A 14,700-nucleotide genomic window follows, 5' to 3' on the forward strand; every position below is an offset into this window, starting at 1 on the left:
CACTCAAAATTTTCTTATCCATTATATTTCATAAAGGATAATTCTTAAACAGCAACTGTAAAAATTAGTTTAAGTCTTCCAAATTTGGGATGCCTACTGACGTAAAGCCATTTTCAGCAGTTAGGATTTTGGTTTCTTGACAGTGAAACTCATACATTTACATAAAATCAGGGACAGATTTTGTTTAAATGCAATGAACTATTACTCGAGATTATTTATTGGATTTCGCAATATCACTCAGTAGTCTGATGTTTGGAGAAACATGATTCAATTACTGCAAATAACTTTGTGTTTTCCCTTCATTTCAGTTCAGATTAGGGTTGTGTATTCTCTTATGTATAATAAATGTCAAAGTACCTGTGGATGGTTTTTAGACAATGAATGTGGTTTTCAGCTACTAATTGTCAAGTTTTGGTAGCAGAATCAAACTTCTGAGACAGGGTTCTCAGAATCTTTGATCACTTATTTTCAGCTGAATGTGTTTGAAATTAGTTAAGAAGTAGGCCGGGCACGGTGGCTCACGCTTGTAATCCCATCACTTTGGGAGGCCGAGGAGTGCAGATCACGAGGTCAAGAGATCGAGACCACAGTGAAACCCCGTCTCTAAAAATACAAAAAATTAGCCGGGCGTGGTGGCAGGCGCCTGTAGTCCCAGCTACTCGGAGAGGCTGAGGCAGGAGAATGGCGTGAACCCGGGAGGCGGAGCTTGCAGTGAGCCAAGATCACGCCACTGCACTCCAGCCTGGGCAACAGAGCAAGACCCTGTCTCAAAAAAAAAAAAAAAAAAGAAGAAGTAGCCATTGCTTGCTGGGGGTTCCTCTCCACCTCCCTGACAGCCATTCCTTCCTGCTTTAGGATTTAGTTCTTCCTGTGAGTCTTCTACATCAGGCTCATGGTGTCCTTTTGTTGACCTCTGATTGGTCCCCAGTCTTGGTTATCTACTGGTACCAACTTATAGGTTGTCGTGCTGATTTAAGTTTTTATTTAATCGAGAGAAGACAGTCTTTTTTGCTTCCTAATTAAGCTCTGAGAAAAGTTTGTACCCTATGTCATATTCCTCACCTTTTAAGTATTTTTCCCTACTCAAATAAGGTTTCCATGTTCATCACTTCCCTGAAAGAACTCTCACCAGAGTCACCAATAATCTCCTAATTGCCAAATCCAGTACATTCCTTTCAGTACCCAAAATATTTGTTATCTGTGAGTCATTGGTGACTGTGAGCTATTTGACATCTCTGAGCTTCTCTTTCTTTGGCTTAGTGATAATATTTCCTCAGTTCTCCTTCTATCCTTCTAATTAAACCTTCTCTGTATCCACAGTGACATCTTTCTGAGGCTATTCCTTAACTATTAGCGTGTCTTAGATCTTCTCTCCTAAGAACCTGTCTGATTCTCCATGTTCTCCTGGATTATCTCATTTAATCCTATTATCCTAAAGACAACTATACAATGATTAAATGACCCCAAAATTTGTACATTTAACTCAGATGCCTTTACTAGGCTCTAGGCCTATATAGGCAATTGCCTATTTTACATATTCCACATCTCAAAAACAGAATCCATCAACTCTTTCCTTCCCCTCTTGCCGTTAAACCTGTCATTTCCCCTGGAATAATTATCTTGTCATCTCAATTTATTGTGCCAATAGTGTTTAAAACCAGGCAGACGACATTGCTTGCATCTTAAAAATCATGTTGAGGTTCTGCTGTTTGGTTTATTACTCTAGCTTCGCTGCCACTCCTTACTCTAGTGCAAGTCCTATCATCACTCGTTGGGATGGCTTCAATCATTTTCTTCTGTTTCTTCTGCATCGAGTCTGTACTGTCTTGCTTTATTTTATATATTAATGCCAAATAATCTTTCTAAAAGTAATGCTTGTCATATTATTTCAATTCCTACAACATTACCTAAAGAAATATTTAAAGTATGTCAGAAGGTTATCCATAATTTGGCCCCCTGCTTTCTGCTCTGGCCTTAATCCTCCAACCTCACCTTTCTCCCCATACTTTAGACACTCCAGTCATGCAAACTTTTTTGTTTTTTTTTTTTTAATGTGCTATTTTATGCCCACACTTACCCTGCTTAACATGCTAAAACGTCCTTTTTGGTATGTCCACATTTCTATATAATGTGCCTGAAAAAATAGCTAATCATTACTCATGACTCAATTCAAGTAGTTTCTCTTCTTTGACTGCTTTTCTAAAAATACTAGGTTAAGTTGATCATGTATTTTATGGTTCCACTGAATATTTTTGTTATAATATTTTAATCACTGTTACCATTCTACTGAAGGTGTAGTCCATGAAAAAGTAAAGTACCATCTAGGAGGCTAAAAATCCAATTAACGCCCCTGTTCCCACCCCAATGAACTAAATCAGTATCTGGGGTAGGACCCAGGACTTTGTGCTTTAACAAGCTCTTCATATCATTCTCATGCTCATAAGGTTTTAGATTCTCTGCTCTGTAAATTTATGTGTTTGTAGGTATCTAAAAATTAGAGATTTTAATATGGTAGATGGAAGTATGATAGAAAGACAAACTGAAAGATAAGACAGGCCTTTAAAGAACCTAGTAGGAAAACTTCTCTAACCAAGAGATAAAAAGTTACATACAAGGAAATACTATGACTGCTGTATATAATGTGTAAATTTCCCTCTTCCTCAAAATTACAAATGTATCACTGCTATGTGTTGCTGTTGTACATAATATGTAAGTTTCTCTCTTCCTTGACAAAATTACAATGTATTTCTGCTATGTGTGCATATTGGGTAGACAGTATGCCAAGTAGGTTGCTGTGAGGGCTCTGTTCTTCTGGAAAAAAGGAAACCAAAAAATTTCAGCCTGATCTACCAGAGGTTGGATCATTGCCAGGAGAGAAGCAAGAGAGTGATTAGACCAAGGTAGAGTTGAAAGTGCCTGCTGGCCTTTTTCAAAGTTCTGCCCTTGTACATAAATGGAAAAATCAGATACACTTTTCCTGGAAAAAAAAAAAAAAAAAAAAAAAAAAAGTTGTTTTCTGTAATGTGAAGTACTGATAGGCAGGGAGAGTCAGATGAAGTAGAGCTACGGGATACAGAAAATTTCTATGAAACCAATTGCCTAAAAGGATTTATGAAATATAGGATTAATTATACAGTATATTTTTGTGTCTGTTTTGCTTAATAAATGTAAATTCTTTAACACTAAGAGTGATATCTTGCACCTTTTTTTCATCTCCAATGGGAACCAGAGTTCCTGGAACATAGTAAGCACTCCATGAAAGTTTGCTGAATGAATGGTGAAAAAGATTTCTAAACCAGCATAAATCATAACATTATCATATTCAGCTACAAAATGTTTTTGCAAAGCATATAATCTAGGCTGGGTGTGGTGGCTCACACCTGTAATCCCAGCACTTTGGGAGACTGAGGTGGGCGGATCACAAGGTCAGGAGATTGAGACCATCCTGGCTAACACCTTGAAACTGCGACTCTACTAAAAATACAAAAACAAAATTAGCGGGGCGTGGTGGTGCACACCTGTAGTCCCAGCTACTCAGGAGGCTGAGGCAGGAGAATGGCATGAACCCGGGAGGTGGAGCTTGCAGTGAGTCGAGATAGCACCAATGCACTCCAGCCTGGGTGACAGAGCGAGACTCCATCTCAAAAAAATAAATAAATAAATAAAAAATAATCTATTTGCTAATTTGAATATTAGGTTTGAAACTTCACACACTGTATCCTGTTTAATTTCATTACTCTTGGAAATATCTATTCAACATTACTTCTGGCAATGCTATGTATGTTTTTAAATACCAAATGGATGAACTGGAAACATCTACTTTCAAGTGCCTATACAAAGAGTTAGGCTGACATGCGGAACAGTTACTTACACCTAGTTTTCTGCTTACATTCCACTATGTTCAATTATCTGAAACATGCCTACCCATGCATAAAATTATTAGTGTAAAATAATTTGTCTAATGAACACGATAATGCTGAAATTTGTAATTTTTTAAACGTGTACAGCTCAAAAATTAATGTTAACATTGTATTTCTCCTAATTCAAAATGATGTATTTTAGTAGAAGAGGCTAATAATCTAGAAGAATAGGCTTAATAATATAATCATATTTATATGCTTCCTACAAGGCCCATCCATGGGCATTTATGTTTTATGTTCTGACCTAATTACCAGAATTCAGGTATGATACTGTGGTGAATCATAGAAATAAAATTCCCTCTAGAAATTACCTATTTATGAATTAATCCTTTTAAAGATAAAAGAACATACAGGATCAATTTTTCTCTCTTCCATTTATATAATGATTTTTAATTACTACCAATATGTCAGGTGTCTTGTCCTAGCTCATAAAGGCTCAGAAGTAATCTGTTTTGTTTATATTACCAATGCTATTTAAAAAGTTCTGGGCAAGTAACACCAGCCAAATGATAGAATAGAATGTCTACAGCCTTCATCTCCCCACCGTTCGAAGCAATAATTTGGCAACCATCCAAGAAAAAAATTTGTTTTTTGTGGGAACTTCAGGACCCAAGTAGGCAACTGTGACACACTGTTACAGCCCTGGACCAAGGAAAGTGGCTTTGAGAAGGCAGACCCATGCTCCAGTAGCAAGCCTGCCACTGAGGATATGGCTAGAGACTTGGAAGCAGTCCCATCCACTGTGGACTTTTCTCCATCCCCACTTGTAAGCAGTCCTGGAGGCAGTCACATCTATCCAAGCACTAGGCAGTAGCGACACCTACCTACACCCTTGATAACTGGTGTGCCGACCACAGGGACCTGACTGCAGACCTGAACGGACCCAGACTTATGATCTGGCTCCAGTGCCACTAGACTGAAGTTCCCAGTGCAATTCTGTCTGCCTGAGGACTAGGCAGGAGCCATGCCCATTTGTGCTTCCTATTAACAGGTCTACCAACTGCAGGCCTGACTGTGGGTACAGAAGAAACCCCATGATGTGTCCCTAGGTCTGCTCAGTCATGGTTCTGCAGGAAGTCTTGTCTGGGCTTGGCAGGGATAGGTCTTTATCTGCCAAAAACAGTCTGTAAAAACTGGAAGAGATGACTGCTCCTTTAAATGCACAGACACAAACACATAGCCACAGGATCATGAAGTGTCAGGCAAATGTGACAACCCCCAAGGTAACAAAGCTCCAGTAACCAATTCTCAGGAAATGGATAGCCATAAACTGCTTGATAAAGAATGTTCTTTAAATGTCTTAAATGAGCTCTATGAGCTACAAGACATCTAAATGGCATTCAAATGAAATCAGAAAAATAGTACACGAACAAAATAACTTCAATAAGTAGAAATTATAAGAAACAACATAAAAGAAGTCCTGGGACTGAAGAATGCAATGACTGAACGGAAAAATTCATTATAGAGCCTCAACCCCAGATTTGATGAAGATTAAGAAAAAAAATCAGTGAATCTGAAGACAGATAACTCAACATTATCACACTTTAAAGAAAAAAGAATGAAAAAGAATAAAGGGACTATCATGTAAACCAGTATATTATTATGAAAAGACAAGAGGAATAAAAGAAAATGAGAAGAAAGCATAAGGAGATAACGGCTGAAATTTTCCCAAATCCAGAAAGGAAAATGGGCCTTCAGATTTGTGAAACCCAAAGGTCTTCAATAGGTTGGCTCCAAAAAAATATGTATCAAGACACATTATAATAAAACTGTCAACGGTAAAGAAAGAGAATTTTGAAAGCAACAATAAAAAAGCAACTTGTCACACCCGAGAGCGCCTCCAGAAGACTATCAGTGGGGATTTCTCCACAAGAGCCTCAATAGGCCAGAGGAAGCTGAGATAATATATTTAAAGTATTCAAAGATTTTTTTTAAAAACTTGCAACCTAGAATACTTTGTCCAGCAACACTGTCCGTTAAAAATAAAGGAAAGAAAAAAATTTTCCAAGATGAACAAAAACTGGGAAATTTCATCAACAACAGATCTGCCTTATAGGAAGTGCTAAAGGGAGCTCTTCAGGTTGAAATGAAAAGATGATCAGCTACAACACAAAAGCATATAAAAGCAGAAATCTCACCGAAAAGTTGTAAAAAAAAAAAAAATTGTGGAAACTTTATTATTTAGGCTGAATTTGTGTAAAAGCAAAATATATTCAATTCACCAAAAATAGTAATTACATTATTGTGAACCCAGGTATATATCAAATATCATCCTATTGTATTAGGAGAGATTAGAAAAAGTAATTCTTTATTAGTTACAAAAAGTAAAAAAATTCACTGTACATTTGTATTTCTAACAAACAAAACAGGAGGAAACAAATGGTGCCTGATTAAGAGAATGATGGTATTTTGATGAGAAGTACCATTGACTGCAGCCTGTAAGTCACCAAATGTACAGGCTCACCTCAGGAATTTCGAACAGAGGTAACATACCTTTCTTTATAACATTCAGTTAAATCAATCCAAATCTTAGAGTAGAAACTCATTAATCTGTCTGTCCAATAAGGGAATTAGTACCCTAATCTTTATGGGAAATATTTCTTGATCACAATCTTAAAATCTGATTTAGAGTTGCCATGCAACTGCAGACCATTAGTTGTACAGTTGATTAATCAAGATGTTGAAGCAGATAAAGGCAAAATGACATGTTCATGGATCACATACCTAATAAGTACTAGAACTGAAATTCAAACAAACATATTTTGGCTCCAGAGTCTGACAATTAACTGCCATACTCTGCTGGCGTTTGGTGTATTGTGGTCCTACTATACGTGTAGTCTATATATGCAAGGGAATAGCAGATAATCTTTAATCAATCCTTTTCCTCAGGTTGAAATGATAAAATATAATAATCCTAGATAGAATCTATAGTGTAGCATAAATCTGCAAAAAAAAATAAATAAATAAATAAATTCTCCAATTCCTGAGAGTTCCCACATGCAAAGATCTTGACATTAGACTTAAGTTCATAGCACTGCAAGGTGCTTCACAGCAAGGCATTTACAGTACAACACATCTTATTCTTGCTGTGGAATACTGTTTTCAGATCTAGAATTTCTTTTTCTCAGTCCTTCTCATCATTTTCATTCTTCTTATTCCATTGTGTAACTTCAGCCTTAGTTGTCATCTGTTTGATTTTTCTTTATAGCCTCTGTGTACTCTCTTTAAGTCTGAAAGGGTCACCTAAGAGTGAACAGGACTTTTCTCAATCCCCCACTCAAATTGTCTAAGTAAGAATTATACCTTTGCCTTTCCTACACAACGGAATCGCAGCAACACGAAACAATTGATATGTGTCTTACTAAGGACTTTTTTTCTTGTAATGAATTTTGCTGAAAGGTCTGTACATTTTTACCTTTCATATATTTTCACAAGCCTTTCTGAAATCACCATATGACTACACAAACGCTAGTACAGAGTTTGAGGATTTATTAGGTACCAATTCTGATCTCAGTTTCAGGTAATCAGGAAACAGAGCAGTTGTAGTTTAGTTATTATGAGGTAGGAAGATGCAATGAAAAAGTGGTTAGCAATTTTCAGGAATAAATTCAGAGAAATAAAAGCAATACAGAGCACTACCAGTGACCTAAATTTCAGAGGAGACCGTTTATAAAAATATTATCACAGTCATCCCAGTGGAGAGCTATTCACTGTGCACACAATGCACCTGCCCTCATCCCATCCTCCCCCCCATAAAAGAGCAAATGTATTCACACTGTCTGTATCATCAACAATGATATATTCAGGCACTGCTTCTCTGGAGAAATGAGATAATAAGCAGTGGGTGGAAAATTTGGCAAGAACTGTGGTAATTGCAATAATCATAACAGAGATGGTTCCCATTGCTTCATGTTTAAATGAAACTAATAGAAGTAGCTTATTTCCATTCCCAATTCATCACAAAAGTTCTGGCCCCTTGTAATAGATTTCTGGATAGTATTGTGCCACTACATATTTTTTATTTCTAAAATATGACCAAAATTTTTTCAAATTATAAAAATCTATAATTACTTGTAGATATCACCAATGGTCATTAATTCATTATGAATACAAAATGTATTACCTTTAAAAGACTTTTACTTTTATTATAACTAATTTTATCAATTTTGACTGATTGAAAATGAAATTGTATTATAACATATATATCTATATGCCGATTTTATTTTTCTTACTGCTAGTTACTCTCAGTATATTCAAGGGATCTCATTTATTTTTCATTTCCTTTCCAATTATCCATAAGTGAACTGTCATTTTATAATATCAGAAATCTATTCTGTATTTGATCACAATGAGAAATATATACCATTTATATGTATACACACATATACAGTTGGCCTTTGAACCATAAGGGGTTAGGAAAATCAGCCCCTGTGCAGTCTTCATATAATTTTTGACTCCTCAGAAACTTTACTAATAGACTACCATTGACTTTACTGATAATACAAACAATCAACACATATTTTGTAGGTTATATGTATTATATATAATATTCTTACAATAAAGTAAGCTGGAGAAAAGAAAACGTTATCAAGAAAATCATAAGGAAGAGAAAATATATTTACTATTTGGTAAGTGGAAATGGATCATCATAAAGATCTTTTTTTTTTTTACCCTCATCTTCACAGTTCAGTATACTGAGAAAGAGGAGGAAGAGGAGGGGCTGGTCTTGCTGTCTCAGGAGTGATAGAGGCAGAAGAAAATTTACACATAAGCGAACACATGAAGTTCAAACTTGCTGTTCAAGGGCCAACTATGGTAATAAACACTGCCAATATGCTTTTAAAAATATTAATCAGTTCATTTCTATTCTTCCTTTCCACCTCATATTCTAAGCAGTAAATAATTCCCTAGGATCTCTCCAGCTTTCATACAATGTTATTTTCAAGCTGGGGTTGCTGGTTCCATGACTGAATCCTAGAAGGAAAGGTACCAAGTATCAGTTGGTAGCTTGCCTAGATTTAGTTTCATTCACTGAAAACCAGACACTTCTCTACATGAAATATCATATTTACTGGTCCTTATTCCATGGTTGACATAAAAATTAAAGCATCTTTCTTCCAGTTTTATCATCACTGAAAAATATTCTGTGGCAACAAAGGAAGACTTCCATATTAAGTTGAATTGGTTTTTCTAGAAAGCGACTTACGAGCACAGGAACTTAATATTTGTTAGACCCTAGTTGTGAGCCAGACTCCCAGCAAAGTGCTTCACAGACATTTAATTCTTACTACAACCCTTGAAGAATAATTATTAACCACATTTGACATATGTAAAAACAAAAGGATAGATAAGTTCTGTAACTTGCCCAAGGCTACTATGTTCATACATGATTCAGTTAGTGTAAAACTCATGTAGTTTAACCTCAGTGTGTATGCCTTTCAAAATAACCAGATTTCTTTTTCTCTACATCCTTCAACTTGAGACCTAATGAAATTAATGTCCAATTAACTTTGGAATAGTGTTGCTAATATTTAAGTGTCAAAACAAATACTTGCATTTTATACTTACGGTAACAAGAGCTAGAGGGGTAGAGCATTATTGTTTGTCTGACCTCAAACCTATGTCCACATTTTCTCACTAGCCAGCCTTCATTATAGGGGATATGAAAGCTAATTTCTCTTTGACTTCAGTTTCCCTTGCACCAAGGAGTTATGTGACACAGCTTTGTTCAATGAAGTATAATTAGACGTTAACTTTCGCTTTTTCTCATAAAAATAATGTAACTCCTAGATTGGTAGAATGAGAAGCTGAGCCAACTCTCTCCACAAAAGGAAATAATAAAAGTGGACACTATCATTAAAAACAGCAATGTCCGTGCTCCAAAAGTCAGCTAAACGCATACAACAAATTGGAAGACTTAATTAAAGTAAAATTACTAAAACTTCTATGAAGGCAGTGAATGGTGTCTTAGCCTAAGGTTGCTCCCATCCCACTCCTACCCTCAGCCCCATTAGCCAAATATTTCAACCAGAGAGGCGCAAGCTGTGAGGACACCTCTGCTGCCAGAGGAAGCTGACTTGATTTGGAGAAAAGCTCATCCCCAGCAGTGTTGTTGAAACAATAGTAATATTGGTTGCAATGATTCAAAGAAACCAACCTCACAACTAGTCTGAGGTTGTGATACAGGTTGTGTCAAGCAACAGACTAGCACACTAGCCAGAAATTTAATAGGAATATCCAGAAAATAAGGCAACTACACTGGGTCTGGATATGCTTCTCATATCTCTTTGGTCTAGAAGGCTGGTCTACATAAGCATAAGAGTGAGTACATACTCAGGAGATACCAGAGAGGGCGCTAGCTACCTATGTGTCTCTGACTGAATTTGAGTCCTAGTGCAGAGAGGTGACATGAGGCGGCCTAGCAAAAAAAGTAAAAACTAGAACACACTTGTAAACTGCTTGAACTTTGAATGCATTCCTTAACACATACCCAGATCTACCAGCAAATGGAGGAAGATTTATTGGCTCAAAGTGTGTAAGTATAATTTTGACCAATTACTATCTGATCACTTAGTTATACTAACTAATCTCTAGATGTCAGGCTTAGAAAGAAAATCTAAAAAGAAATAAAAACCTGAGCAGAGACATCCATGGCCACACACTGAGGGAGAGATAGACTCTACAAAATTAGTTCAGGCAAGTCACTAAACAAATAACAAGCAAAATAATAACAACAACAACAACCATAACTATAACCCCTGGGAAGAAGAGAAATCAGAATTCTGATTTACTATGGTACATTTTCCAAGTCATCTACTATGCAGCCAAAAATGGGAGACAATCAGAGAAACAACAGTGTGTCACATACACAGTGGGGAGAAAGCAGTTAATGGTAATTGTCTCTGAGGGGGCCTGGATGTTGGATTTAGAAGATAAAGACTCTGAAGTCACAATTATAAATATATTCAAAGAACTAAAGGAAACAATGATGACAGTGGCACATCAAATAGACAATGTCAATAAAAATTATCAGAACCAATTGGAAAGTCTTCTGCCAAAAAGTACAATAACTGAAATGAAAATAAAACTCAGGGGTCAAGAACAGACGTGAGCTGGCAAAAGAATCAACAAACTTGTAGACCAATAGGAGACTCTAATCTGAAAAACGGACAATTTTTAAAAATAAAAGACAAGCAATCCTCAGAAATCTTGTGCAACACCATCGAACACATCAACATATGCATGATGGGAGTAAAAGAGGGTGAAGAAAGGCAGAAAGGGCTAGAAAGACTTTGTAGAAATAATGTCCAAAAAATGTTCAAATGGTGAGGAAAACTATCAACTTACGCATCTGGGAAGCTCAACAATCTCCAGATTGGATAAATAAGACATCCATATCTATACGCATCAAATCAATGTATTTGTTCAAAAACAAACAAAAAATCTTGAAAGAAGTGTAAGGAAAATGACTTACCACACAGCAGAACCACCTCATTAGGAATAAATGAAGAGCAGAAGGCACTGGGATGACATATTCAAAGACCTAAAAGGAAGAAAAATAAATCAACTAAAAATTTGATACTAAGGAAGACTATTCTTTAAAATGAAGGTCAAATAGGCATTTTAAGATAAATGCTGAGAGAATTTCTTTTCTCCTAAAGAAATTTCTTTTCTACTGAAGGAATTTTTGCAAACTGAAAGAGAATGACATCAGATGGTAACACAAATCACAAAAAGAAACAAAAGACAATGGTAAAGGTAACTGTCTAGTTAATATAAAAGGCAGCATACATTTATTTTATTAATTTTATTATCAACTCATTTTTTAAAAATTACATAAAACAACATTTAAAATGAAATTTTAGGCCTATAAATTAAAAAACAAATATATACAACAATGCTATCATGAAGGATAGAGGAGAATATGTAGCTATTTTGGACTAATGTTTCTATATTTTACTGGAATTAAGTATTAATCAAAGTAGAATGTACTAAGATATATATAATGACTGCTACAGAAACCAGTAAGAAAACAACTTTATAGGAGAATAACCCAAAAAAGGAATTTAAATAGTCCACTAAAAATATCTGAGCAGAGACATCCATGGCCATACATTGAGAGAAAGACTACAAAATTAGTTCAGGCAAAAATATCTATTTTACACATAACAAGACACTAAAAGAAGAACAGAAAAATAGCAAAAAAAGAGACATATAGAAGACAAATAGCAGGCATAATCATACCAATAATTGTAATAAATGCATATTGATTAAATATAAAGAAATTGTCTAATTGGATAAAGGATAGGTAATTGTGTGCAGTCTACAAGAGACACTTCATATTTAATGACAAAAATAAGTTCAAAGAAAATAAAAATTACACAGCATGCCAACAATAACCACAAGAGATTGAGAGTGGCTATACTAATATCAAATCGTTTTAAAGACAAAACTGTTCCTACAGACAAAATGGGACATTTTATAATGGAAGTGTTAATCAATAATGTAACAATTATGAACATAAGCACATCTAAAAATAGAGCCCCAAAATTCATGAAGCAAAAACTGACAGAAGAGAATTAGACAATTTTATAATAGATACAGACTTCAATATCTCACTCTCAAGAACTGACAGAACACCTAGAGAGAAAATTATCAAAGATATAGAAGAGTCATCCAACACTATAAACAAATTGGACCTAACTGATAACTAGTAAACACTTCATCCAGCAACAAAATACTCATCCTTTCAATCACAAAAAAAATCCCCCAAGGTAATTAATACTCCACGCTATAAAACAAGGCAACACAAATGTAAAAGGATGGAAATCATATGAAGTATATACTTCAACTGTAATATAATCATGTTACATATCAACAGCAGAAAAAAAATTAGAAATTAATTAACACACATAAAAACTGATGGATCAATGAAAAACAGTAACAGGTTAGAAAGTTTTTTAAACTGAATGACAGTGAAAATACAACATGTCTAAATTTTGTGCTGCTGTAATACTACTACCACAGACTTGGTAATTTACAATGAACAGACATTGATTGGCTCCTAGTTCAAGAGGCTGCAAAGTCCAAGATTGACAGGTTGGCATCTGGCAATGGCTTTCTTAACTGTGTCATCCCGTGGCAGAAAGGCAAAAAGAGGGCAAGAGAGAGAGAGACAGAGATAGCAAGAGGGAGCCAACTTCATCCTTTTATAAGGAATACACTCCTGAGATAACAAACCCACTCCATAATGGCATTAATCCATTAACGATGGCAGAGCCTTCATGGCCTGGTCACCTCCTAAATGTCTCACCTCTTAACATTCCAATGGGGATTAAGTTTCCAACACATGGTTTTCGAAGGACACATTCAAACCACAGCACAACAGATTAATTATGAGATACAACTCGAGCACTGCTTAACAGCTTTAAATATCTACATTAGGAAAAATTTAAAAATCAATAACCTGCCACTGTGAAAATAGTCTGTCAGTTGTTAAAAAAAGTAAACAGAATTAGCATATGACTTATCAGTTTCATTCGTAGGTATATGCTCAAGAAAATTAAAAACATACCTTTACACAAAAACTTGAACATGAGTGTTCAGAGCAGCATTTTTCACAATAATCGGAAGGAGAAAGAAAATAATAAAGATTAGTGTGAAAATCAATAAAGTAGAAAACAGAAAAACAGTAGAATAAATCAGTGATACCAATAATTTTTTTAATGATCAAAAAATATGAGAATCCTTTTGCTAGAGAGACCATGACAAAAATAAAGACGACACAAATTATCAAATTTTTAAATATTAAATGGAAGAGGAGGTCAGGCATGGTGGTTCAGGCTTGCAGTCCCAGCTAACTCAGGAAGCAGAGGCAGGAGGATCATTTGAGCCCAGGAGTTCAAGACCAGCCGGGGCAACATAGCAAGACCCTATCATTTTTTTCTTTTAAATAAAGAAATGAAGAAGAAGACAGAACTAGACTACACAACTGAAAAATTTTTAAAGAATTGTAAGAGAATGTTATGAAAACTGTATTTCAACAACTTAAGACAACTTTGATGAACTATATTTCTTTAAAGAAAAAATTTATAAAGACTACCTCAAGAACAAGCCTGAATAGATCTCTAATAAATGAGATTGAATTATTAATTACAAATCTTCTTATAAAGAAAAGCCCAGAGCTCAATGGCTTGATCCAAAAAAGATGTTCTATGTAATCCTTAAAGGATAAATAATACTAATCCTTCATAAGCTTTTTTTTAAAAATAGAGAAGGCAATGCTTCTTAACTTATTTTATAGTCAGTATTACCCTGATACCAAAAGCCAGCCACATAATTCATTTAAAAAGCTAGAGATCAATATTCTTCATGAATGTAGACATCAAAACACATCCTCAACAAAATGTTAGCAACAAATCCGTTCAGCAATATGTAAAAACGATTAGATACACCATGAGCATGTAGGATTTATCTCTACGATGCATGGTTGGTTTAACATCTGAAAATCAATTAATTTAATGCACCGCATTAATAAAATAAACGACAAAAAACATTCAATCATGACAATAGATGCAGAAAAAGCATTTAACAAAATGTAATACTCATCTATGAGTTAAATTCAACAAATTAGTAATAAAAGAGAAATTTTTCAACCTTAGGGAAGCTGTGAAAAGCATACACCTAAAATCATATTTAATGGTGACTAACAGAATCCTTTTCTTGTAAGATAAGGAACAAGGCAAGGGCATCTGCTCGTGCCACTTCCGGTGAATACTAC

General features: G+C 35.2%; 1 long non-coding RNA gene across 1 annotated transcript in view; it reads right to left on the reverse strand.

Moving 5' to 3' along the window:
* LOC134733684 (uncharacterized) overlaps positions 1-11,413 on the reverse strand; it is a 78,230-nt gene extending 66,817 nt beyond the window's left edge. The window contains exon 1 of the long non-coding RNA XR_010117318.1: positions 11,395-11,413. This is a non-coding gene — a long non-coding RNA (uncharacterized lncRNA). The remainder of the gene's footprint in view (positions 1-11,394) is intronic.
* Positions 11,414-14,700: the final 3,287 nt, after the last annotated feature.

The sequence above is a fragment of the Symphalangus syndactylus genome, chromosome 12, assembly GCF_028878055.3.
Source record: "Symphalangus syndactylus isolate Jambi chromosome 12, NHGRI_mSymSyn1-v2.1_pri, whole genome shotgun sequence".
NCBI lineage: Eukaryota > Metazoa > Chordata > Mammalia > Primates > Hylobatidae > Symphalangus > Symphalangus syndactylus.